This window comes from Lynx canadensis, chromosome B2, assembly GCF_007474595.2.
Source record: "Lynx canadensis isolate LIC74 chromosome B2, mLynCan4.pri.v2, whole genome shotgun sequence".
In the NCBI taxonomy this organism is placed as follows: Eukaryota; Metazoa; Chordata; class Mammalia; order Carnivora; family Felidae; genus Lynx; species Lynx canadensis.
This window is the reverse complement of record NC_044307.1, coordinates 81,409,117-81,423,429: the sequence shown is the minus strand read 5'-3', so window position 1 is coordinate 81,423,429 and position 14,313 is coordinate 81,409,117. Positions and strand designations below refer to the sequence as shown.

The 14,313-nt window shown below is 42.9% G+C and overlaps 1 protein-coding gene across 5 annotated transcripts in view; it reads left to right on the top strand.

Annotated features, from left to right (window-relative positions):
• Nucleotides 1-14,313, top strand: part of BACH2 (BTB domain and CNC homolog 2) — a 356,180-nt gene that overhangs the window by 76,742 nt on the left and 265,125 nt on the right. The window contains exon 1 of one of the 5 annotated variants that reach the window (XM_030315978.1): nt 4,103-4,634. The exons of the other annotated variants lie outside the window; for them this stretch is intronic. The gene's annotated coding sequence lies outside the window, so the exon portion shown is untranslated. Of the gene's footprint in view, nt 1-4,102; nt 4,635-14,313 lie in introns of those variants that run through there. 5 annotated transcript variants of the gene reach the window in all.

The following is a 14,313-nucleotide window of genomic DNA, read 5'->3' as shown; positions in this document are numbered from 1 at the left end:
ATTTGAAAAGATAGATGCACCGCCATGTTCATTGCAGCATTATTTACAATAGCCAAGATATGAAAACAACCTAAGTACATATCGACAGATGAATGGACAAAGAAATTATATATGTATATATATTTATGGGAGCACGCGTGTGTGTATAAAATATATTTTCAGTGGAATATTATTCAGCCATAAAAAGGAATGAAATCTTGGCATTTACAACAGCATGGATGGACCTCAGGGCATTTTGCTAGGTGAAATAAGTCGGGCAGAGATAGACAAATACCATATGGTCTCTCTTATATGTGGAATGTTAAAAAACAAACAAGGAAACTCCTCATAGGTACAGAGAACAGACTGGTGGTTGCAAGAGGTGGGATGGGTTAAAATGGGTGAACTGTTTTTTTAAAAAAAAAAAAAAACTTTTTTAAGTTATTTATAAGCCTACCACTATCTGAAAGCCCCTCTCCCTATAACTCTAAAGTTCCACTACTAATTGTAGGAAATAGTTATAAGTTATACTCTATGGAACATTTTGTAGACCTCCTTTCACATCCTACTAATAATACACTTAATACTTCATTGTAGTTTGTTGTCTGTCTCCCACACTATATTTAGCTCCTTGAAAGGAAGAATTGTGTCTCATTCATGCCAGTTGCTAGCATTACCTAGCACATGGTGGGTCCTCAGAACATGTTTATTAAACGACATTGCATTCCACAGCAGAGGGAAGCAAGCTTGAAAGGAACAACACAACCTCGTATTAAATACACAATCGGGAACTTTTTACACTAAGCACACGATTTTAGCACCAAAAAATCTATTCAGTGGTTCCATGATTTTCTTCTCCATCATCTCTCATGTACAGTCATTTGTAGTTTCTGAATTCTTTCTAGAAATGTTTTTTGACTCTGACCCATCCATGCCTTCTTACTGCCATGCCTGCCTGGTCTCAAGTGCCATCCTTCTCTTCATCCTTTGCTTGGACTATGGAAGCAGCCCACAAGCTTCTCCCAGACATAATCTTCTGTCTCCTCCACACTGCTTCCACAGCATCCCCTGCAAGTCTTTTCAGCCCTCACTGCCTGCAGGATAAGGGGGAAACCTGTGCTGTCCAATACAGCATCCACTAGCCACATGTGGGTACTGAGCTCTTAAAATGCAGCTAGTCCAAATTGGGATGTTATAGATATGAAGGCCGTACCCTCATAGACTTAGGCCTCATAGGCCGTACCTAAAGACTTAGGAAAAAATGTAAAATATCTCATTAATAATTTTTATATTGGTTAGGTTGAGTGGTTATATTTTAGATAATTGGGCTAAATAATGTAACATCAAAATTAATTCTCCTAGTTCTTTTAATTTATTTTTAAAATATTTTTTAAATGTTTATTTATTTATTTATTTTTGAGGGAAAGAGAGAGCGCGCAAGTAGGGGAGGGGCAGAGAGAGACACACAGAATGTGAAGTTGGGCTCTGGGCTCTGCAATATCAGCACAGAGCCCGACGTGGGGCTTGAACTCATGAACCGTGAGATCATGACCTAAGTCAAAGTCAGATGCTTCACCGACTGAGCCAGCCAAGCACCCCTCTTGTTTCTTTTTATTTTTTAATGTGGATACTAGAATATTTGAAATTACGTGTGTGGTTCATCTTACATTTCTGTTGGTCAGTGCTGGTCTTAACTGTATAATGACATTTAAAGTTTCTTATGACCCAGCCTCCGATACCTCTTCAGCCTTGTATCCCAGCCCTTTCTGACCTCCTCAGAATTTCTCTTAACTCCCAGATCTCACCAGGCCTATTATACTTGTGGAGGGTTTTTTTGTTTTTTGTTTTTTCATATTCTGTTCCTTTCTTCCTGAATGTCTTTCCCTTTCTTTGATAGCTCTAAAAATCATACTCAGATTTTTAGGACCTGATTTAAAAGTCCCACGCTGGTGAAGTGATGTCCTATTTCCTCAGACAGAGTTAACTACTTCTCCTCATAGCAGAACCTTGGTGCCTCCATTATTGTACTGACCTTGCTGTTCTGCCATGAGGTGTCTTCTTAACCAGGCTTCTCAAGGGAGAATGCTGCACCTCATTTCTGTCCTGACCCCTGAGGGCAGTACCTGGTGTGTATTAGATATATAATCAACATTATTCAAATGTATGCATTAATTTAATCCTACTGCTGCACACGTACTGCTATTTTTACAATTTATCCAGCCTTGATCATCAGAAACCATTGGCCGTTGGAAAAAAATTGGATGTTGAGGTGGATAGCACTGGACCTCTCAGCCATAACCCAATTTCAGATTTTATGTTCAACAAAATGGCCTCTTTGTCCTCACTGGTTGACTTATAATAATTCAAAAATTATAAATTTGAATTTATGAAATCTATGGATATTGTACAGACTAAGTATAAAATGACAGTATAGGGGCACCTGGGTGGTTCAGTCAGTTAAGCATCCGACTTCAACTCAGGTCATGATCTCACTGTCCGTGAGTTCGAGCCCCGCGTCGGGCTCTGTGCTGACAGCTCAGAGCCTGGAACTTGTTTCGGATTCTGTGTCTCCCTCTCTCTCTGACCCTCCCCCGTTCATGCTCTGTCTCTCTCTGTCTCAAAAATAAATTAACGTTAAAAAAAATTTTTTTAATGACAGTATAAATGACACTTTTACTATTTTGTTTATAGGGATTTCATATAAGATTTTTCAACTGAAGATTCCACTTCTAAATAAGATTGAAAATCACTGTTCTAATCCTAAATTTCATTTACATTTCCATCCCAAAGGTTTCCTTTTGGTTTTGATGAGGTAGTTTCTAGTATCATCTGAGTTCATATAGAGTAAGACTTCTAAGCACTGGCTGCACAGTAGACACAGCTGGGAAGCTTTCAAAGTACTCATGCTCAGACCCACTCCCAGGGATCCTGCTAAAATTGGGCTGGCAGAGGAGGGCCTGGACACTAGTATTTATGAAAAGCATAAATATCTTGTAATAAGTGGATTCCACAAGTACTTAAAGAGCCAGGTAAACTATAAAAATGTGGGGGCACCTGGGTGGCTCTGTCAGTCAGACTCTGACTCTTGATCTCAGCTCAGGTCATGATCTCACAGTTGTGAGATCGAGCCCCGCATCAGGCTCTGCGCTGGGCATGGAGCCTGCTTGGGATTCTTTCTCCCTCTTCCTCTCTCTCCCTCCCTCCCTAAAAAAAAAAAAAAAAAGTATAAAAATGTTGAAGTTTTAGTTGATTGTTTTCTTTCCTTTATTGATGAATATTGTGGTAAAGGTAATGTAATGTTATTCTTAGTGTATGATTTTAGGGTCAAAAGCAAAATTTAATTAAACCTAACTTCTGTGGACAATTTTCTAAGTTGCCTGAAATTAATATTTCCCATTTCTGTCATTCTCTAAAACCTACGTGCTGCAGAATTTTCCTGTCCCTTATTGGTAGAAATAGCTAACAGAAGATCTATTTTAGATCATGTTAAGAGAACTGACAAGGGCAGTGGGTGTAAGGAGATTGCCCAGGTAGTGGCCTCCCTGGCATCCTTGTTAGCCTGAGTAAACAGTACTCCCATGACAGAACCTCAATAGCCTTGCCGTGTTGATAAAATCTGACATTCTGCTTAATCACTTTTTAATGATATTGTTCCTTTTGTTCTTGGTATGTGAGAAACTAGCAGCTTTTTTAAGGCGTGGGGAAAAGATTAACTTCCATTTCCTAATTCAGTAAAAATGGGTTGGTAATACAGATATAATCCTTGTGGGGACAGGAGGAAAAAATGACCTAATTTCTGTTTACTAAAGGTCTCTTCATACATTTTTAAAAGTTATAAAGTACCTGAAATCTTGAAAGGAAGAAAATCTGAGGTGAATACTCTGGAGACGTTGTAAGAAATCCTATGAATTCTGATAGCATGTCCCATGTCACTGGTGTATGCTATTAAAATGTAGATGGAGGGGCGCCTGGGTGGCTCAGCGGGTTAAGCGTCCAACTTCAGCTCAGGGCATGATCTTGCGGTTCGTGAATTTGAGTCCTGTGCCCGGCTGTGTGCTGACAGCTCAGATTCTGTGTTTCCCTCTTTTTGCCCCTCTCCTGCTCACACTCTGTCTCTCTCTCTCTCTCAAAAATATAATAAACATTAAAAAAAATTAAAATACAGATGTAAATAAGCACAAGTTTTGCAATTCATCAATTTGTTGAAATGGCTGGCTTTTTAGGGGAAAAAAAAAAGAAAAGAAAAATATACACTTGGGATGGAATCCTTTAGGGCATAAAAAGGAATAGAATCCTCTAGTTAACTTGGTTATTTGCAGTCGGTATGTCATTTGTGTGAGACTGATGTCATGCAGATTGAATGCAGAGGCCAACGTGTGTGTGTGTGTGTGTGTGTGTGTGTGTGCGCGCGTGCGCACGCGTGTGCTTTAAAGCCCCACTCCCAGAATATGAAGTGAGTGTGAAGGGCGCCACAATAACCCTGGATCTGTCAAGAATGTACCTATTTTTAACAAACTGGATCAAGTGTCAGCACTCAATAGGAGATGAAGAAGGGGGTAGAAACTGTTCTACGGATCCAGCGGATGGTAAACGGCCCTCTGGCATGTTTACAGTACAGCTGTGCTTCCTTAATGGCTCTGCCCCTGCCATGCCAGGTAAAGTTTTCTTTGCACATGATGAATGGCAAAGAATTCTTTAGCAGAGGGAACCAAAGGAGCTGGGAGGAGGAAAAGAGAAGGGAAGAACGGAAAAGAGAGAGAAAAAGAAACACGCAGCTCCAGAGGGAGATAGTCTGTGCTTTGCAGTTGCTTGTGTGGATAGAAACCAGATGGTAAGCTGGAACACCCGCTTGGCTATCTGAGGAGCCAAACATATGGTTAATGGTCGGGAGAAATAGCTTTCAGAGCCAGGGCTTTGCTGACTGCTTCATATTACAGATTGTTACAGTGTGTCATTACATTGCCAACCTAAGTGCTTAATACCCACTGCGGGCGCTGGGCATACACTTACAAGAAGGACTTTTAGCTCTTTGCTGGCTCTGAATGCATGCAGAAGTGACATCATAGGGAGGCTTAAAATGTCTGGTGTTGGGAGGTAGGGAGAAGAGTAATTCTGTAGTGGAAACATTTTTTTTTTTTTTTACAAGCCCAAGCTTTCACTCCACTGAACCCTACTGTTTTTCTGAGAACCTTTTTATACAAGAATCTTTCTCTCTGTCTGTCTCTCTTGTCTCTGTCTCTCTGTCTGTCTCACACACACAGACACACACACACAGACACACACACACACACACACAAGTTCTGACACAGAAATCTAAAGCACAGGCTATGTGCCCCCACCCCCAACCCCAGTGGACTCGACACCCCCCCCCCTTTCACCTGGAAGCCACATCACCGCACTCACAGGGCCTGCATTTGAAGTTTCTGTTTGGGGAGCTGTAGGCAACAGCAGGCCTGTGTATCTAAGGAACTGCTGAGCCCATTCATCTGCTTTTCACGGCCCGCTTCCTTTTATTTTAGCCAAATCCGTCAGGCCTGACAGGCGGGTAATTCGAGCCAGAGAAAGGGCAGAGCTCCAGGTCCTTTCCACAAAGCAATTCTTCCTCCCTCCTGGGAGGGCTCCAGACTTGGCCTGCTTCAGGCAGATGGATTTGTTGAGTCATGTGAGATCATTTACACAAAAACAGTGAGGCAGTGGAAATTAAAAAAAAAAAAAAAAAAAAAAAAGAGGGTGGGGGAAGAGGAGGGAAGCCAGGGGGAGTGTGTGCTGCCGTGGCTGCTGGGAGCATAGGAATTCTGCAAGGCAGCTAGACTGAGGAATGCTGTAGATTCATTTGTGTATAAGGTAATGTCTAGTTTACACAGCGGGGTGGAGCCAGGCCGGGGAGGCTCCTCAAACTACTCGCCTGTATTAAAAGAAGAAGGGGGTGTGGGGAAACTTTTTATTTTTCTTTTTAAAGCAACATCCACCAAACAAAGACCACACTGTTGACAGCATTGGGTTCCAGTAGCAGTAAACTACCAACAGAATGGTTTCGAGAAAATGAGTTTGCTCTGTGATGTAATACAAGTTTGCTTTGTCCTGACTCCAGCATGACTGAGGCAGAAGGGGAGGGAGGGGAGGAAAACAGGACTCTTGGTTAATGGTTTCCAGAGATTATTTAGCAGCACTTGAGTGGAGGGAGGAAAGTGGTATAATGTGGAGAATTACTTCGAGGTGTACCATAATTGTGGTAGGTAAAATAAAGTCATTACTATGGCCTCCTTGCTCAAGAGGAATTGAGCAATGCTTTTTGAAATGCCACGGAAGGTATCATTTTTCCCTACCACAGTATTCCTTCTCTGGCTTCTGGAACATTAAAAAAAGCCCAACTCTTGCATCATGGTAAACAGTATTAACAGTTAGTGAATCTGTTTTGTTTACTTTTTATACCACAAGCCTCTAAAACATTCCATTAAAAATTTGTCTTCTGCTCATTCATGAAATTCTTGTTCTTGTTCTTCTTCTTCTTCTTCTTCTTCTTCTTCTTCTTCTTCTTCTAATTTGCTTACATGTATTAGCTGTGCTTGGGTGTGGATTTTTCCTTCTCTTGATGGAAAAAAAGAGTTCATGAGAGAATAATGACTGGGTTATCTAAATGTATGTTCTTATACTAGATGTAATGAGACAGTGCTATGTAGATCAAAAGCAATATTTTGAAACAGGTTCAGAAACTTAGAAATGGGAGAATTTCAAAATAAGCACCATGATTACTTTCATTGTGACATGTTTCTGCACATCTGCATTTATTTAGAGCCCTACTATGCACCTGTTTTCCTTAGCCTCCCTAGAATATAGGTCAGCATCACTACTGTTCCTCATACCTTGTTGATATTTTATTTTATTTTTTTATTTTTAGTGTTTTTATTTATTTTGAGGGGGGGGAGAGAGAGAGCGAGAGCATGTGCACAAGTGGGGGAGGGGCAGAGAGAGAGAGACACACAGAATCTGAAGCAGGCTCCAGGCTCTGAGCTGTCAGCACAGAGCCGGACGTGGGGCTCGAACTCACGAACCATGAGATCATGACCTGAGCCGAAGTCGGACACTTAACTATCTGAGCCATCCAGGAGCACCTCCCCCTCTTGTTGACATTTTAAAAGTTGAAACGTTCTGCCATTTTTTTCCAGCCCTAGATATACTCAGATTATATATATGGTTTTAGCTCATAAATTCCTTCTATTAGTACTTACCATTGACTTAATGATAGTAAGCACTCAGATCACACCTTTACCTAGTATAATCTGATAGCGAAGCTGCTCCAGTGTCTTCCAAGGCAGCTCTCATGATCTAACTCTGCACGGGTTAAAGGGCAGTTTCATTTATTTTACTCAAGAGAGAACGGTGAATTTTTGTGGTTGTTAATTGTGCACATTTTACCTATAGGATATCAACATTAGTGTTATGTGATTAACAGTTGTCAGTATTTTGGATGACCCTGATTCTTCACTGTGCTATAAATGACAGCATCTAAAGTGAAGACTTAAAAACACAGAGTGTTGAGATTTTCCTTAGGGCTCTGCATTAACCCTGTAATATCCTTGATATTTTAAAAAAAGGATATTCGTCACAGAATTTAGTTACATCTTATAACTGAACGTGTATGTATGTTGCTTAGATAAATGTAATCGCTGTAAACATCTATATGATCTGGGATTCTGTTTTTAATTTTGAATGGAGCCTTTTGTTTACAAGTTCATTAAAAACTAAAAAACCATTTCTGTAAGGGGGGAAAAAAAAAGATTGATCAGTTTAAAACCATACCCACATCCTTGAATGTTCCCTCTACATTAGGGTTTCTCAGTCTCAGCACTGTTGACATTTTGGACTAAATAATTCCTTATTATGGAGGCTGTTTTGTGTATGGTAGTATGTTCAGCAGAATCCCTGGCCTCTACCCACTAGATGCCAGTAGCAGCCTCCCCCCAGTAATGACAAAAAAAAAAAAAAGTCTCCATGCATTGAAGTGTCCCCTGGGGAGGGGGCAGAGTCACCTGGCTCAGAATGAATGCCGTATTCTTATTTTGGTTCGGAATTCACTCTTCACCTCATGAGCTGGGCCACTCATTTACTTCTGAGATTGAATTCAAGGGTATAAAGTAACATTTTTCCCTCCTGGCATTTATCCTAAAAGTGGGAACCCCAAATTAGGTGAAATTTTCCAAACCTCAAGCAAGGGTGTTTTGAGGGGAAAATTTTCCCCCCAGAAGACCTGGAGTTTTGTCGCACAGAGCAGTCTCTCTCTCAGAATTCTGGCCTTAGCAGGTGGAAACCCTTCAAGCTGCAGTGCAGCGACTTTCCCAGAGCTGTTCAAGAGGAGTGGCCCCACCGACTGAGCCTGGGGATGTTGACATAAGAAGAAAGGGAACTTCTCTGCAGGGACTGGAGTAGAGAGCCTAGGCCACAAGTTCAGTGGCTCTCTGCAGGCTCTCTGCCTTCATATCCAGCCCCAGAAAGAGGGAAAGGCAGCCACAACAGTTCTTTCTCTGGAGCAAAGCAGACATCCTCCCCATCCCCGATGGCTGTGGTCTCAGAAGCTGGAACTCTCGTTAAACAAGGAATGCGGAGCTTTCCACAGGCTAAGGCAGGCATAAATTTCCTCTGTTTGTTTTGTGAGGACTAGTGTCGACTGCTGTAATGAGATCAGAGGATACCCCAGGGACGAGGCCTCCAGGTCGGCTGCTGGAGCTGTTTTCTGTGGCTGTTCTCTTGGCTGCTGTGGAAGAACGCAGTGACTCCACAGACCTCGGTTATGATGTGAGGAGGTCGTGGTGCCCTTGTTTCTTTCCTTGCCATCCTGCCTCTCTGAGGCTACTGAAACGTCAGCGTGCAGTCGTCCAATTCTAAATCATGGAAAAGCACATGGGGAGGCAGATTCCTTTCCCTCCTCACCGAGGACAGACCTGGCTGTGTGCGGAAAGTACAGCCTCGTACGGGAGGTGATTGCCTCCTTGGGAAAATGCCTGCACGCTGATGCTGCCCACTTGTCCCTCTCTCATCACCTGGGCCACCTTTATGCTCTTCCTTACCCGGCGTCACTCTGTTATAGAAGAGTTTGGGTGTGAGTCACAACAATACAGCTTAATGCTACAAAGAACACATTTCTGGCTCCAGCCTGAATTATAGCCAATGGCCATGGAGGGGACCCTAAATACAGCAACACTGAGTTTAGGGAACCCCAAATTAGATACTTCTGGCAGAATAGTATATACTGAGCTAGTGCAGCCTGACCCACTTCTAGCCCTCTATGCCCACCCCACCCACCCAGAACAATTCCTAGGTGTGTTGGATAAGTAGAAAATAGCAAGAACTTACAAGGGAAATTCCCCATGTGCCAGAAGGACATTGATGCCACAGGCCTGTGAGTGATCCTGACCTGGCCATAGGCTCTAGATTCTAGGGGCTGTGATGTTTGTGCTCATATGGGAACTGTTTGCCAAAGGGGGCAGAAGAATGCCCCCCAGAGCCATGTCAGGCTTTGAGTGCGTGTGTTTGGGGCATCCAGGATTACACTGTTTGAATAGCTGTGGGGTCTATAGTTCCACCACCTGCACAGTATGGCAACTTCAGTTGTTTGACAAAGACACTAAACTGGTTTGAAAGCATTGAAAGCTGTAGGGCTGCGGTAGAAGCAAACCTTAGATCCCTCTGGAAAGGTTAACAAGCCAGGACGTGGGACACCCTCACAAAGAACAAGCCGTACTAAGGAGAGGCTGGCATTGGGAAGTACAGAATTAGAGCCTCAAGAAAGCAGAGATTACAGCGATCCGTGAGACTGCTTTCAACAAGGGCCCATCCTGCCAAATTCAGCTTTCCTTCTGAGGATTAATGAAAATTTCTTCCCAGAGGGAACAAGGCATTACACCCAATCTGGCTTACTAAGCAGATGATTTCAGGTTGTAAACACTAGCCCCCAGGAAGTCAGTCGCCCCTCATTACACTTATCCTCAAGTTATCCTTGAGAATATTTAAATTCCTTCGTTGGAAACCTTTTATTGGCGAGATAGCTGGTCCCCTTGAGCTTCTGTAAAGAGATACCTTTCTAGCAATTTCCCTTGTTCCTTTTCAGTGGGTCTCCTGAAGAAATCCCTTAACTAGGCTTGTGTTAAATTATTTTAGCTTCTCAGCAAATCACAGGAAATGTGTTTGCCTGAATTGTTAAGCAAACCCCTCAAGGGAGAAGGAAGCTAGGATTGTTGAAGGTCTCTGGGATTCTTCAGAGTAAAATCAAGAACACGGGTGGTCAGGCAGGGTTGGTAAACCATCTTAGATGAATACAATTAGGCCTTCTCAGTCCATGGTGGACAAATGGATGGGGGATTGCGTAGAACTCTGGACAGCCACCAAGTTCAACCCATGCAGTGACATGCACTATTGGCAAACATGAACTGAGGATGCCAGAATTAAAGCACGATCCTTTGTTTATTAATAGGGTGATGAAATCTCTTATGTTCAGTTTTTTCTGCTGAGGCATGTTGAGGGTACCAAAAAGTGCCCTCCTGACCTAAACGTGATGTCCATACATCTCGAGAGAAAATTCTTCTTTTTAATACTTAATAACATAAGTATTTTCTTCTTGATTTGGACCTGGTTTCTTTCTTTAGTCTCAAAATATTCTGGCCAAAATGCGTAGATTATACATATTGACATCAAAGCATCAGGAGAGGATAAGTGGAAATAGGCTCATTTGGTGCCAGATTTAAGGAAGATCTTCCTAAACATTTGTCTTAGTTTGTGCTGCTATAACGGAATACCATGGACTGAGTGGCTTAAGCAACAGTTTATTTCTCACAGTGCTGGAAGCTGGGAAGGTCAAGAGCAAGATGCCAGTCCATTTGGTCTTAGTGAAAGATCTCTTGCAGACATTTGACTTCCTGATATGATTTCACATAGCAGGGAGAAGAGGTGAGAGAGAGAGAGAGAGAGAGAGAGAGAGAGAGAGAGAGAGAGAAAGTATACATGCAAATTCTCTGGTTGTCTCTCTGACAAGGGCACTAATCCCATCATGAGGGGCTCCTTGACCTCATCTAAACCTAATTACCTCCCCAAAGCCCTGCCTCTGAGTACCATAACAGTGGGGATTAGGCAATGTATGAATTTGGAGGGGGAGACATGAACATTCAGTCCATAACAACTTCCTATAACAACATTATAATTAAATTTTGCATTTACTGAAAGCCTGCTATGTGTAGGGTGGTGAGATAGGTGCTGGCTGTTTGGGCATAAAACAGATAAGTTATCTTCCCGTGAAATACTTAGAATCCAGGAGGGTGGTTGAGAGTAAGCACCTGTGTTCGATTACAAGCAGAACGAGGTGTGCTAACAGTGGCAGGAAACAGGGATGGGAAAGGGCTTCTCTCTTTTAACACCATGCATTAGATACTTTATTCAAGTTACTCCTTTAATCTTCAGAACAATCTTAGGAGGTATAAAGAATTTTCCCCATTTTATGAATGAAGGAATACAAACTCAGGCAGGGTTAGTAGCTTGCTGAAATTACATGTGAAGAGTCAGACTAGATATAGATACTCAGATGGAGTGACTTGGCTCCCAAGCCATCCCTTGCCCACTCTTCTGCAGGGCTTGCTACGCCCAGTGAAGCCACATCGTACAGCCCTAGAGGGGTCAGGAGACAGACTGGGAGCCTCCAGGCCCTGGAATTTAAAAGAAACAATCCCCTGACTTACACAAAAAGTGTACGCTGGAAGATACACCTGGATGACCAAATCCAACCCCTATGGGATTTCCAAATACTAACATAAATTGCCAACATTAAACAAACACCTGTTTTACGTAGTCCTCTCCATTTTCTGGCTTTCTTGAACATCAGAAGCTGTGGGAACATGTGCCTCGCTCCTATTTTTCTGGAGCCACAGTTGAGCGGCAGACTCTCCAGGCCTCCCCACTCCTCATTGTCTTCTCTGGCCTGACCATTCCTTCATCTATTCTTTCTTGACTCCTGTAAGCATCTGAATCTGTGTCTCATGGTATTAGGTAGTCACCCAGGCAAGAAGAATAGGCCTTGGGAATTCTTCTATATTGGTGCCTTTAATTAAGATAACCTTAGGGTGCCTGGGTGGCTCAGTGGGTTCAGCTGTTGACTCTTGCTTTCAGCTCAGGTCTTGAGCTCATGGTTCATGGGATTGAGCCCCACGTCAGCTCCATGCTGACAGCACGAGACTGCTTGGGATTCTCTCTCCTTTGGTTTCTGAACCTCTCTTTCTGCCCCTCCCCCACTTGGACTTGCATGCGTGCTCTCTCTCTCAAAATAAATAAACATTTTTAAAAACCGATATTCCTAAATTACTGGGGGACTGAAACTGACCCTTAACAGACTGATAGCCCTTAATCTAAACATTAGATATCCTTATGTAGGATTTGGTGAAGTGGGGGAAACCCTCAGAAGGTGTGCCAGAGGTAGTCCTCTGAAAAGCACGGACACGCTATCACTTGGTGTTCTTACTGTACCTTGTCTGGCTCTCAGAGGAATATTTTTGTGCTACCAGCAGTGACTCTCTTTACAATTTGTAATGCTCTCATTTCTTCTTCCTTATCACAATTTCTCTCTGAACCATTGGTCATATGCTAGTTGAAAATTTCAGAACGTTAATTTTCAAACTGTATGACCTATCCTTGGGGAAGAAGGCCTCTAATGATGCTTGATGGGAAGACACCCTCATCCTTGGGTTGTTTGTTTTCCATGGCATGTTGTGAAGGCAGGGCATGGGGTGGCAAGGCAGATTGGCAAACATTGTTCAGTCTCTTGGGGCAAAACCATGTTATTGGTGTGTTTGCTACCTAAATGTGAGGGTAGCAAGGATACCAAGGTCCTGAAGAACCAGAGACATGTTTGATGTGACTTTGAGGATGGAGAGAGGCCTGCAAGGAGCTCCTCAGGGAGCTCTGCTCTGATCCCCTGCCTCTTCAGAAAGAAAGGAAGGAGCCAGCCACTTACAAGGAGTGTGTATATTTGGGGAAGGGGAGAGGGGTCCGTTTGTTGCTTTACCTTTGGATCCATTAATCCCAGCACCATGCCCCTTATTGTGGAAGAGAAGGATTGGACTGTCTGTAATAAAATGGGCTTAAAATTTATCTAGTCTTGTACAAGGATTCCATCCAATTGAAGGTTGTAAGATTTCACTTCAGAGACATGTGAATTACTCCAACTCATAAAACAGGGGTGGAAGGGAATTAGGATATATCTCTCATCTGTTTGTCTGATTTCCCAAGCTCCTAAGTCCTAGTTTTAGAGAATTTCCTCTACACTTGTCATCTTGCTTTTTCCCCCTTTCTCTCCAAACCCTGTTTGTCTTTCTGTGACTTTGCTTAATCCTTCCTCACAAGTTCTCGGGTCCTCATGCTTGAGCCCTCTGCCTAGGCTGCTGGATTTGGTGGTGGGAGGGGAGGAACAAGAGGCCATTCCACAGACTGACATCAGGGTGCATTATATCTAAAAACCAGCAAGTGATCTGCTGCTTGCTCCTATGGGCCTGTTTCCCATAGGAGTGCCTGAGCAACGCAGCTTTGAGTTGTATTACAGAAGCCTTCTAGAATGAATGTCTTGGAAGGGATGGAGGAGTTGGAGTGGGGAGAAAAGCCCAGCTCATCATACTCCATTCTGTATTGGCAATAAGTATTAGTTGTATTTCCAAAGGCTAAGAAATAGCACTACACACACACGCACACACACACGCACACACAAATAGCCTTCGACATGTTTAAGAGTGTCAAGAGTAAGAGTAAGTATCCTAAAGAGTACTCTCATTAGAGTAAGGAGACTAGAATAAAATTGGCTTATGCTGTTCCCACCATACCTCTATACCACATTATCAGTGATCCAGGGAAAATAGACTTTTCTCTGTGGTAGGTGGAGGCTGGTGGTAAATAAATAGTGGAGAAACAGGTAAGCCCGGTCTTTACTTGATCCAGCCCCACTTGCTGACACCCAGAGAAGCCAGAGGATGTGGTGCTGTCACCAGGAGCCTGAACCTCTCCGTCCCTTCTGTTAGTGAGGGCCTGGATGGTGAGGGGTGCTTGGTGAGAGGCTGCATCATTGATCCTGTCTCTAGGTGTCTTTGTTTACTTACCTGTCCTTTCATTTTCTTCTCTCTTTGTAGCCTTCACCTTTTCTGTTCATTCTCTCTTTGATCTCTTCTTCTTACCCTGTCTCTACTTTTCTGCTTACTCACACTCCTACCCACCTGGAAAGATGAATTACATTTCGTTAACCTTTCCGAAGCCTAAGGTTGACCACAGGCTTTGTTGCCCATTCAGCCAACTTTGTTAGGATCAACAAAG